Below are 12,791 nucleotides of genomic sequence, written 5' to 3' on the forward strand. Positions count from 1 at the left end.
AATGTAACTCTACTGTCTACCTAGAATGCACCAATAAATTCAATTAAAAAAAAACTAACCTCAAAAATAGTTTATTATTTTTGTAAAATTGATAAATTTAATAATTCTTTTCTTTTAAAAACATATCATTGCAGGGGCCGGGGACTTAGCTCAGTGGTTCCACTGCCCACTTCGCATTCACAAGGACCCAAGTTTGAGCCCCAGAACCCCTCAAAACATAATTTAAAAATATAAAGACATATCATTGTAAATATAGGAGAAATACAAAATATGACAGTAAAATTTTGTAATTCTAGCACTCTGAGAGGCTGAGAAAAGATTATCAAGTTTCATTCCATTCCGGTGTATTTAGCATTTTAATGACATACCATCTGAAAATACAAAAAAGGATAAAATAGGTAAAATTATTATTATTTTTTTGTACTGAGGATTAAATTCACTCAGGACCTTGCACTTTCAAGGCAGGAGGTAGAACCATTGAGCTAAATCCCCAGCCCTAAAATTCTTGAAGATATAGATGTGGGGAAGGGATTTTTGAACAGAACCTCAATTATATGGGAAATAAGACTAAGAATCAACAAATAGGATTATATAAAATCAACAAGCTTCTGCATAGCAAAGGAATAAAGTCAACAAAGTGAAAGAATAACATACAGAATGAGAACTTTTTTTTTCAGCCTTGATTGAGTTTATTGGTACATTTTATGGATACAGTACAGTTACATTCATTGTTGGGATCTTGTACCTTTACATGACAGGTCTTGGTTCTCATTTTTTCCCCTTATCCCTGCCTTCCCTTCACCCCCTCCTCCCTTCCCTACTTACAAACGCTTTATTTCCATTTTTTCATTTTCTCATATGTTTTTTCCTTTTCCCGTATTCCCTTTCCCCTACCCTTCCCACTTTCCCTGCACCTTTAGCCCTTTTCTTCCTATTTCACATTGTTAATTATCCCATTAGGATCTTGAGTACTATTATAGTTTTTCACACCAGAGAAACTATTCAGTATTTACACGTGTGACTTATTTATTTCACTTAGGAGTATATCTTCAATATGTATCCATTTTCCTATGAATGAATCTATTTTCTCATTCTTTATGGCTGAGTAATATTCCATTTTATAGAAAAACCACATCTTCTTTATCCAGTTTCCAACAGATGGGCAAATGGGCTGTTTCCAAGTTTTAGCTGTTACAAACTTTGCCGCTATAAACATGGGTGCGCATCCCTCTGCTGGGTATCTTTCCCAAAGAACTAACAGAATGGGAACATTTTTGCCAGCTATTACTCATACAGAGGACTAATATCTAGAATATATAAAAGAACTAAAAAATAATAGATTTTCCAAAATAAAAGACTCAATCAAGAAACAGGCAACTGAAACAGTAACTTCTCAGAAAAATAATTGTGTCAATAAATGTACAAAAATAATATTCAAAATCTCTGGCTATCAGAAACACGCATATTAAAACATCATTGATATTCTACCTTGCTCCAGAAAGAAAGGCTACCATCAAGAAATAAAACAGTAACACATACTGGCAAGGCTGTAGGGGAAAAGGCATCATTTTACACTGATGGTGGAAATATAAACTAGTACGACCACTATGGAAAACAGTAAGATTCTTAAAACAAAGGAAATTACATTTTACTCAGTTACCCCCCTTCTTGGTATCTTCTCAGAACAGTTAAAGACATCATACTACAGTGGAACATGCATACTCATGATTATAGCATCACAACTCTTGATAGCTAAATCTTGGAAGCAGTCCATATATACAGCAACAGTTGAGCAGATACAGATAATATGACATTTATACACAATGGAGTACTAAAGTGAAATAAAGGACAGAGTTGAGTAATTTGTAGGAAAGCAGATCTATCTTGTAGGATGGTTTATATGGAGGCATCCAACTAGGGCCTCCTGCAGTTTTAAGCAGGGCTTTGAGAAGGTAAATGGATGTGGGAATTCCTGGATGCCTTTCAGTTGCAAATACGGTTTGGTTGGAAGAGGCAGGTCAGGGGAGGCCTGTGCTGGGAAGCGCACATTTCCCTTCCTGACTCCTTACTTTACTCACTCTGCTTTTTGTCAGCCACGTCATGAGAACTCCTCTGCTGTCTTTCTTCTTGAAGCAATCTAAACTGGACCGAAATGTTTAGTGGTGAAGAAAGTGACGAAGTCGCCTTTACTTTTAAGTGGGAAAAATCATACGAAAAAGCTAAAATATCGTATAACTTCTCTTATATGAGGAATCCAAGGTAAAAACAATTTAAAAAGCAGAAGAGACAGGGAAGAGGAAATAGGAAGATACATATTTTGTAAAAGTGAGAGGGATTGAGATCGAGGGAGGTAGAGTTGAATAAAAGGAATTAAGATGCCTTATATTCATGTATCTATTGCACACAATGAATGTAAACATTACGTGCTGTAAACATAGAGTAATACAAAAGAAGAAAGAGGAAAGATAGTACTCAATTAAGCATCACATTAAATTTCTTGGAAATTAAAAAAAAATAAATACTTTATTTGAAGGGAAGTTGACTACATTCTCTAGAAAAGAAACTATTTATCTGTTAAAATATTACCTAAATGTGCGCATGTGAAAGGAACTTTCTCAAATTAAATGTTCAAAAGGATAAATAAATGAATATATAAAAGATGACTGAGGATTTACTTCAGTGAGAAGGCCCTGGTTTAATACCCAATAAATAAATCAATAAGACTGTATTCATATTACCAAATCATCAAAATTTCTCAATGCATTTTTGTAACTACATAAATGCTTTTTTATTAATTATCATCCTTATATTTAATTAAAAACATTTCATTGAAAGGAAGACAAAGAGATTAAGATGTTGATTTTCTGTCTTTCCCTACTTATTACTGTTTATATAAAAGGGATTTTGAATAAATATTATAGATGTTAACTTACTGTTATATAATCATAAATTTTAATTTTAGGACTTTTTTCAGTATTTCAATTAAGCATAAACATTTTGGGTTTAATTGAAGCATGAATTATTTAAATACACTTCTTTTATAATACATTCTTTTCCTTATGGGGGTTTTAAATTTACGTATATGTCTTTGCTTGTGTTAACTATAAAGTTAACAATAGTTAATAATATTATATGTTTTGAGGGAAATAAATGAGATGCAAATATAAATGAAATGCAAGGCAATACACTAAATATTTCTTAAATATTATCTTATTTGTCACACAGGACAGCTCTGTGGAGTAGATTCATCTCATTTTTACAGTAAAGCAAACTGATACATACTCAGATTCGCTAACTTCTCTAAGTAATCATAACTGAATTTTTATAATTACAATTGATTCCTGTGATTATGTTTTGGCACTACAGTACATACCCTGGCCTTAGAAATGAATACCACCTTGTAGGCTGTGCATTTTTTTCCTTCCTTACATTTTATTTTCTTCTTCATATTTTTTTTCCATTTCATTTGACCCTCCTAATTGCCAATGTGATAAAAACAACCTTGGAAAAGATGAGAAACTGCAAATGAAAGGAAAGTATGTTATTGAACTCCACATATACAAAGGCTAAACATTCAACATTTTTTGGATATGAATGTGTTTTCTGAGCAAAACTGAGCTAAAAACCAATTTACTACTCCAGAGAAATGATTCTTGTATTTAATGAGATTATGTATTGCTGGATACATTGTTTTTCTCTGGAAAGATTTAGTATGATAGAAATTTATAATTCATTGATAGCAACTTCTAGCAGTCTGTCAAAGTTCTCAATGTTTACTGACCTACTATATTTTTGTAAATTTTTATAAATTTTTTGTTTTTGAATTTATTTTACTGTGTTGTGAAGAATCTAGTTTTGTATACAAATTCTAGCATAAATTTAAATTTTTGGTGTTGTTTTCATGTGTCTAAAAACAAATGCAGAATTTTATAGCAAATACAAGTAATGCATTACTTTTTAAGTGAAATTAATTCATTTCTTTTTTCATTTGTGTTTGTTTGCAAGGATAAATTCAAAATAATTATTATGATACTCTGTAAGTTCACCATCATCCCTCATAGCTTCATGTTTAAGAACTATTTGCTATAAAATACTTTCTGAGAACTGTAAACATATTTATTTTGTTCTTTTATTTTATTAAAATAACATTTAGAATGAATTTAGAATCTTGTTTTTAGTAGCTTATATTCCTTTGTCTTCTGTTCTAGGGGCAAGTTTTTAAAATTGGTATTTGAGCTTATTTGAAAGCTGTTTCTTGCCCTCCTAAACACAGAATACAATTGAATCAATTTGCTTGTTATTGGTTGTTATAGGTTCCATTACATACCCAAAGACATATATTGAAGTAACAACTCCTACTACCTTGAAATGTGACCTTAAGTGAAAATGCAGTCTTTCATGGTGGCAGCAGACTTCAATTTCTGATTGTTATTCTCTGTACCATTGTATTATACAATACATAACAGGGATGAGACATTTGTCATGAGTTCGAGCTGTTCAGGTACCTGTAACACAGAGTGTGTTTTCTTTGTGCACAGTTCTATTTTTATAAATGCAGCAAAAAGAGATTCCTGGTGTTCAGTGTATCCAATGAAAAATGAGGTTCCTTAGAAAATTAAAGACTGAGCAATATTGTGATAATTACTAAGGTTAAAAGGGTATTAATGACTTTTGAAAACAAATAATAACTAAAGAATTTTGGTAAAATCAGACTGCATTGCACTTTGAATAAAAATGAGGTTATTTTATGTGTAGCTTATAAAATAGAACACTTTGATAGTATGTGCAAAATTATGATATAATTAAATATTGAACTTTAAGTTTTGTTATAAAAACCAAAAATAAGGAACTGAATCTTTATACAACTATTCTTATTAAAAAGGAGTATGTGAAACGTTGTTTAATATATTAAATGTTTTTTATTAACAAACACGTTTGGAATTAAATTTTTAAAAAATTTTTGAAAAGTTACATCTTCATTCATGTAAAAATGACAAAATATTTTTATATGACATCTTCAGATGAGTATTATATGGCCTGAGATTGATCGTTCATATTTCCAAGTTATTTAATGCTCTTAGGAATAAAATATACACATTACAAATTTCCCTTTGTTATTGCTACATGAACTATTGTCATTAGTGGTTTCATACAATTTAATTCTGTATTCACATTTAGCATGCAGATTATTAAATAATATGTATCCTATATTCACTGAGTTTTATATGGTGTGAAAATATAATTGCTAAATGTTTTGTGCATTGTATTCCTTCAAAGGAACACAAAGTATTGGATTTTAAAATTCCATTCCTCCAAGCAATTGATTAAAATTCTAGAAAGTTGTTTTATTAAAAATTTTGAAAGTGACATTCTGAGAAAAAATAAATAAATAAAACTCTGAGAATCAGATTTCCAGAACAAAGGTTTATTCGGGACTACCAGGAGATTAGTCTCCAAGATTTGAAGGCTATGTTAGAACAAAGGTACAACCAAGGAAGCAAACAAAGGCACAAGTTTTTAAAAATAAAATAAGGGAAGTTACACAAGAAATTCTAAGACAATTGTCACTGGTATTTAATAGGGTAATGTCAATCAAGTAGCAGGCGAGGCCATTGCTGGGCAGTTGTGCCCTTGGAGGTATCATTGTGCTGGGTTCCAGAGGTCTTTATGCGAGGTGGTGATTTGACAGTCTCTTGTTTTTTTTCTATTATTAGGAGACCATACATAAGGGTCTTCCTTTTGTAGCATTCTGGCTGCATTTCTTTTTTTAGGTTCTTTTCATAAATGATTTTATTTTGATATTGACAACTTTAATAGAATTAATTCAAGCTGAAGAGTGATGGAAGCAAGTTTTGAAAACTAAATCAAATACTTGTAAAGTGTGCTAGCTTTTAAACTTTTACTATTATGTGAATATTATATTAGTATTTTGATAAAAATTACTTTAATGCTACAATGTCATTTTATTCATATAGCATTTAAATATAAAATTGTTATCAGTATTATTCAATGTGAATTACTTGTTGAGGATTTATAGGGATATCCTAAGGATAAATAAAATAATGATTTATATATTCAAACAATTACAATAGTAATGTTATTGTATTACAAATATAATTACCATTTGTGCATAGAGAAAACATTATTTGTTTTTTATATTGAGTTGATATTTGCAAATTAAATGTTTATTTTCTATTGTACATTATTTTCTATTAGAATTATAATCTATCATTCATTCTATAAATTTTACTGTATATATAGTAAAAATACAAACACACTTATGATTCATTAATGTGACACTTTAACAACATTAAATTTTACCAAAAGAAGAAAAAAACATACAAAGTTAATGGGTATTATTTTCTGAAATAGTTAAGTAGCATATAAATTCTGGAAACATGATTTCTACAGAAAGATTTTCTACACCCTCCTTAAAAATTAAAAAAAAATCATTTTCTGAGCCCCCATTTCAACTGACATATCTTTATATTCTCTTTGATGCACCTAATAAAATGGCCCTTGTATATTGAGATAAGTTGCCCTATTGTTTCACTATAAGAACATCTAGGAAAACAAAATCAGAAATTTTATTTAAGAATAGTGTTCCATGTTGAAAAGTTATCTCTATGTATCTGAAATATCAGCATTTGCTTTATAACTGGTAAACTATAAGGAAAAACTTGAAGCATACATTAATAAACTAACACAACAAACATTATTTTAGTATACCCATTTTGTCCAATATATTTCAATTTGCTTTTTATTTTCCCCTCAAAAATGTGATTTCTTTATATTAGTTGATTATACATTTAGCAAGGCTCAAAGAGGTAATAGATACATATATACATTCCAAAATTGTACCATGAAAAAGCACCAGATGATTTTTCTGAGGAAGTTTACAATCTTCAGATGCTTGAGGAGGCATTAAGGGTGCTATCACAAAATTAAAGCAATAATTTTAAAGACTGACCTGTATGCATTAGTTCTTCAACAAGGAAATTGATTCATTATTATTTCATTTCACATTGAGAAGCCCATGGAGGACTATTAAATAAACCAAATGAAATGCATCAACTGTATTCCAGAAAATGGTGAAATATTTAATTATGATAATATCCTGTGTGTCGTGATACACTTGACTAATAGCTATCAGGTATGACTCCCAGCAGTAAATGCAATGTAATAAGAAAATGCGCCAGGATGTCTGCTAGCATGAAAGAGCAGTTTTAGTGTTACACAGAAGTATCCATATTTCCAATTAAAAATATTCAAAAGATTTATTAAGAATAACTATGTATGGAGAAAGAAGAAAATAAATGTGTCTGGGCTCATTTCCTGCTGCATAAATAGAAAACTCGATACTGAGTAACTTATAAAGAGCAGAGATGAGACTCATACCTCCAGAGACTTGGCAGACCAAGAACACGGCGAGACTTTCTGGAGAGGATCTTTGTGCTACAGTATCCCATGGCAGAAGGCAGAAGGGCAGGAGAACAAGAGTAAGACAGTCGCAGAGAGCCACATTCACTTTTGTAACAAATCCATCCTTGTAAGAAGTATCCCACTCAGACAAAATAAACTTTATCCATGCAACTCGGTGGATCCTAATGACACGATTATCTCTTTTTAAATTCCAGCGTTTTTGGATTAGGACTAACTTCCAGATACATGGCTTTTAGGGTATATGTTCACACCACTGCCGTAGGTTATAGCCAAAGTGAAAAGACAAAAATTGTAGAGTAAATGTCTTCAAATTCTTAATGTAAATTTTTGTGCAGCTGTTTTTGAGTAGATTTCCTAGAAATGCCTAGAGTTTGACATCACACTTGACAATGATGTTTGAAAATGCCAGTGGTGGGGTATCCCAGGACACTTGGGGTGGGTGATTGTATAGAGTATGAAAAAATATTACTGTAAGTCAGTAGTTCCTGTAATTCTGGAATCTCTTCTTTAGGTATTTCTAAAGACTATGTTTTTGCTTCATTTTGAGCTTCGTATCTTTGACTTTTTTTTCACCACTTTCATTCTTCAAGCTAAGGAGTCCTGGCTTCTTATTTTAAGCTCTATTTTACTAATGCTTTTTAGTATTGCACCTTTGTGGCCAAATCTTTCCACTTACTTTCCTACTACTGCAAGGAAGTTTTTAAAAACTACTGGAAAAAAAATCAATCCAATGCAATAAGAGAAATACAAAATTATTACTAGTGATTTATGGTCAGTAATGATTCTAGGGTCACATTACTCAATGTAGTTAATTCTCCCTCAGTTATTGTAGTTACTGTGTACTACTTTTCTTTTCGTATTTTCTTTTCCTTTTCTCTCCAAAATGCGGATGACTTTAACTAAAATTTTACAAATAAACTAAATATTTTTAATTGGAAACTTCCAGATATATTTGGAATCTGAGGAGGAGATTTCTAAGCATTCTCAGTTTTCCTTTTGAACTTTCTGGTTCTCTGGAGTAAAGGGCATTTCATTGTTGTCTCTCAGGATAGGTATTTTCATTCTCTTTTATCCTTAGAAAATAGTCTCTACCCATATGTATAATTTTAATTTTACATTTGTAACATAAACTTTTCTTACTTTAATAAATCCTTCCAAAGCACAGCTGCTAAATTAAATTGAATTAATTATTACTTAAATACTACTGAATTAACTATATTCAGATGACCTCATAATTTTATCTCTGAGCTCTCACTTTCTGTTTTGAATGTGTAATCAGATTAACTCTGTTAACTCTGTTTAGGTGTTTTGTAGTGATACAAAAATAAATGAACAAGTGGAAAACATCCTTTTCTTTTCATTCTCAACTCTGACTTTGAAAACTGTTGCTCTTTGTACTTGTCTTTTAGTACTGCTAACCGACCTGATGCTTAAGGCAGACATTACGTTACTTCCTTGAGTCATCTCTCTTCTTTGAAACTGAATTTGTCAGTTTCCTATTGGATCTCCCTGTTCTTAGTCTTGTTCACTTCGATCTAGTGTCGAATATTGCGTAGATACACATTTCCTTTTAAAATATGGTCATTCATTTCCTAGATGAAAATATTTTTATGAGTTCTGCTTCTGGCTGTGAAAATTTCCAGGTTTTTTTTATAAACCGAGACTCATTTTTCCATTCTTATTGATGTGTTTTCACATCTTCAAATTATGCTGGCCTTGTAAAGTATAAGAATCAATCTCTAACTTCATAGCTTTGCAAACATTTATTTCTTCAACTACCTTTGAATCTTGGCCACACTAAATTCATAGCTTAGATATCTAAAACTTCCTCTAATAATCATCTTCTGTTTCAAGGTTGATTGCCTGCCCATCAAAATCTTACATGGTAGCCTGTACTATGTCTCAAAGAGTGCCTAAAGCATTTCATTCTTTTTAAACTACCATGTTAATATTTTAGTAGATGATGCTTTCTTATCTTAGCCCAAAATACTGCAGATATTCTATAAGCAGCGTCTGGAAACTAAATGCCATTCCTGCTACCAAGTTTCTCTTATTTTTATTTTGAAACAGATTTTCTCAGTCATTCTGATTTCTACACTTGCTGCTCATATAGCTAGTGAGTTCTCTTATGCATCAAGGCAATTGTAAACCTATTAAGGACTTTTCTCACCGTTAAATAATAAATGAGGTGATTTTAGAGAAATAACAATGATAAATGTAAAAGAATGCCTCCTGTTCAGTAAATCATTGAAGTGGTGATCTGGTGTATTTCTGCCTCATTCAAAATGGAGTTCTCAGAGACTACCAGTCAGGTTACACCTACTAATGGGGGGGAAAAAAAAGGCTTCTTTTTTTCTAAAAGGGCAGCTTGTGAGAAATTTTAAAAAGCAAATAATTTTCCTTCAAATGTATTGAATGAAGATCTACAATTGTTATTGTAGAATTCAATTAATTTATTATTATTATTATTATTATTATTATTATTATTATTATTATTATTATTTGGTACAGGGGATTGAGCTCTGGTCCTTGCGCTTGCAAGGCAGGCCACTGAACCACTGAGCTAAATCCCCGGCTTAGAATTTTAAATAAGTATGCCACTTTTATTTATTGAATTCATACCATCCATCCATAACATTGTTCACTGCACCCAATATTCTCTTATCTAAAAAATTATTTTATACTTTGAAAATATCCGCATTAATCCACCCTATTTCCTATTGTGTTGTTTTCATTTAAATTTTTAAAATATACTTCTCTGAAGTATTTTTTCCTACTTAAATTTTTAAATACCTACTGTCTCCTTAGACACCATAATAATATTTAAAAAAATATTTATCACTTATACCTTTAGTTTTATTTCAAATATATTTAAAAGTTTACATATAAAACAGATTCTTGTCTGCAATTCTAATTAAGTTAAATATGACTAATCATACTGTTTTCAAATTTATACTAACCAATGGTTAATTACATTATCAAATTTCATTTTACATTTCAACACTTCAAAAAATAAAAGCAATTTTAATAGTCAAGTTCTTATAGAAATTTATTACATTGTTTTGTAGGAAGATGAAAAATGCAGACAGATAAATTTTGTAAATCTGAAGGTCTAAGTTTATGATGTATACACCCAAAACAATTACACTATACAGATACTATTACTTGAAAATGAGTCAAGTAAATTTTCTTATTTTTTAACAAGCATATTTACTTGATGTATACTGCCTTTTTAAAATCTTTGTGTCATAAAATATAGTATTACCAATGAGCACTACACAGTCCATGTTGATCAATTTTATACATCTCTGCATTTTTTCTCAACCCAATTGCAGTAACTCTTCTGTCCACTACAGTGCACTGACTTTACATTTGACAAACTCATCAGTGACCCCTTTGTTATTATTATGGGGATCTTTTTCACTGAAAGGGAGAATTAACATTGTTGACTTTTTGATTTATTGTAATTGGAATTATTTTTATGACACTTGCCCTTTTGATTTGTAGTATTGATATATAAATTTGCATGTCATGATCTGTGTTTTTATTTAATATCTTATTTATCAATTAAATTGATATTACTTATCAAATTAGTACTTGATCGCCATAAAATATTTTCCTGTCTCTCCTTCTCTCTCTCCTTGCAGCTGTCTCCTTTCTCATTTAGACCCTTACAAATGCACTACGTTATCAATCTCTTCTTAAAGGAGCATATTTTTCTCATACTATTGATTCTAAAGACTTTGTTCTAGTCAATATATTCAATCCAAACAAAATTAAAATGAGTTTCGAATGCCCTTTTTTTTCCAGCTTCAATTGAGTTTATTGGTACATTTTAGGGATACAGTACAGTTACAGTCATTGTTGGGATCTTGTACCTTTACATGACAAGTCTTGGTTCTCATTTTTTCCCCTTACCTCTGCCCTCCTTTCACCCCCTCCTCCCCTCCCCATTTACAAACACTTTATTTCTATCTTTTCATTTTCTCACATTTTTTAATTGTCCCTTATTACCCTTCTCCTACCCATCCCACCTTCCCTACACCTTTAGCTCCTTTCTTATTTTTTAATTTTTGACATGAGTTAAAATCTATAAAGGCTTATGAAGTACATCATGGCTAAGACTTTAATTTTAAATTGATTGTAAAGGATAACCACATCTGATCTTAAATATACATTAAAATTTATTATTCTGTTTAACACTCCAAAACATCATTGGCTTACACAATATTTAATTTTCCCTCTACATAATATGTGATATTAATTTTTAGTGAAAATTCAATCAACATGTCAAATCTTTTGAAAAAAGAATATCAACAGCAATCTCACAGATTAAACCATGTGAGATGTTAATACCAAGTAGGTTTTAGATTTAAAAATAATTGTCATGATATAAATATTCTAGAAGAAAATGTAGGAAAACATTTTACAACCTCAACATAAACAGAATTTCTTAGAACACATTCTCAAAATTTTGTTAAATTAAATTAATCAGTATTTAAAATATCTGCTCAAATTTGTATTAAGATCTGTGTATTTCACTATACGTAACTTTTAATTAAATAATGTAGATCAAAAAGTTTACTAAATCATTTTTGATATTAGTATAAACAATATAACACAGTGAATGAATCAAACAGTGCCTAGCAATAAATTATTGAGATAAATAATACACTCTAGATACAGACAACAACCAAAGATTATGCAAACACAAAACATAGTAATGACAAGGCGCAAAGCAGTATGATGAGATTGCACACTAAGGCATGGAAGGGGTATTTTAGAACTTTAGAGAAAGGCAAAGACAGTGTTTGGAGGATGGAGAGAGGGAAAAGCGTCATACTATTATATTTCTTAATATCCAACTCATAGCTATAACAATATTTTTAATTAGCTTTTTATGTCTGTATCATAAGAAAGCAATTTATTTGGGATAAAATGGAGTTATGTGTTTGGCTCAGCTTGTCATTATTTTTATAAAGAGAAATATGTGCTATAAAAATTTTAGAATTAAAATGCATCTCAGCTAGGGTTTTAGCTCAGTGCTGACACTGCCTGCCTCACAAGCGCAAGGTCCCAGTTTGATCCCGGGTACCAAAAAAAAAAAAAAAGAAAGAAAGAAAGAAAAGAAAACCGAAGAAAGCATTGCAGACTTCTAATGTCTTTTTAACACATCTTGCTACATTTTAAATGTCTTTGTGCCTTAATTTGAAGTATATATTTAAAATACTTTCATAGTACAGTTCAATTTTATGTAATGCTTAAAGCACTTTTAGCATTTCTGTTTAAGAGAAAATCAGATTATGTAATCATCTTAGGTAATTGGCTTACCTTGTGTATATATAAAT

The sequence above is a fragment of the Fukomys damarensis genome, unplaced genomic scaffold (assembly GCF_012274545.1).
Source record: "Fukomys damarensis isolate Sample0158 unplaced genomic scaffold, DMR_v1.0_HiC HiC_scaffold_1, whole genome shotgun sequence".
Lineage (NCBI taxonomy): Eukaryota > Metazoa > Chordata > Mammalia > Rodentia > Bathyergidae > Fukomys > Fukomys damarensis.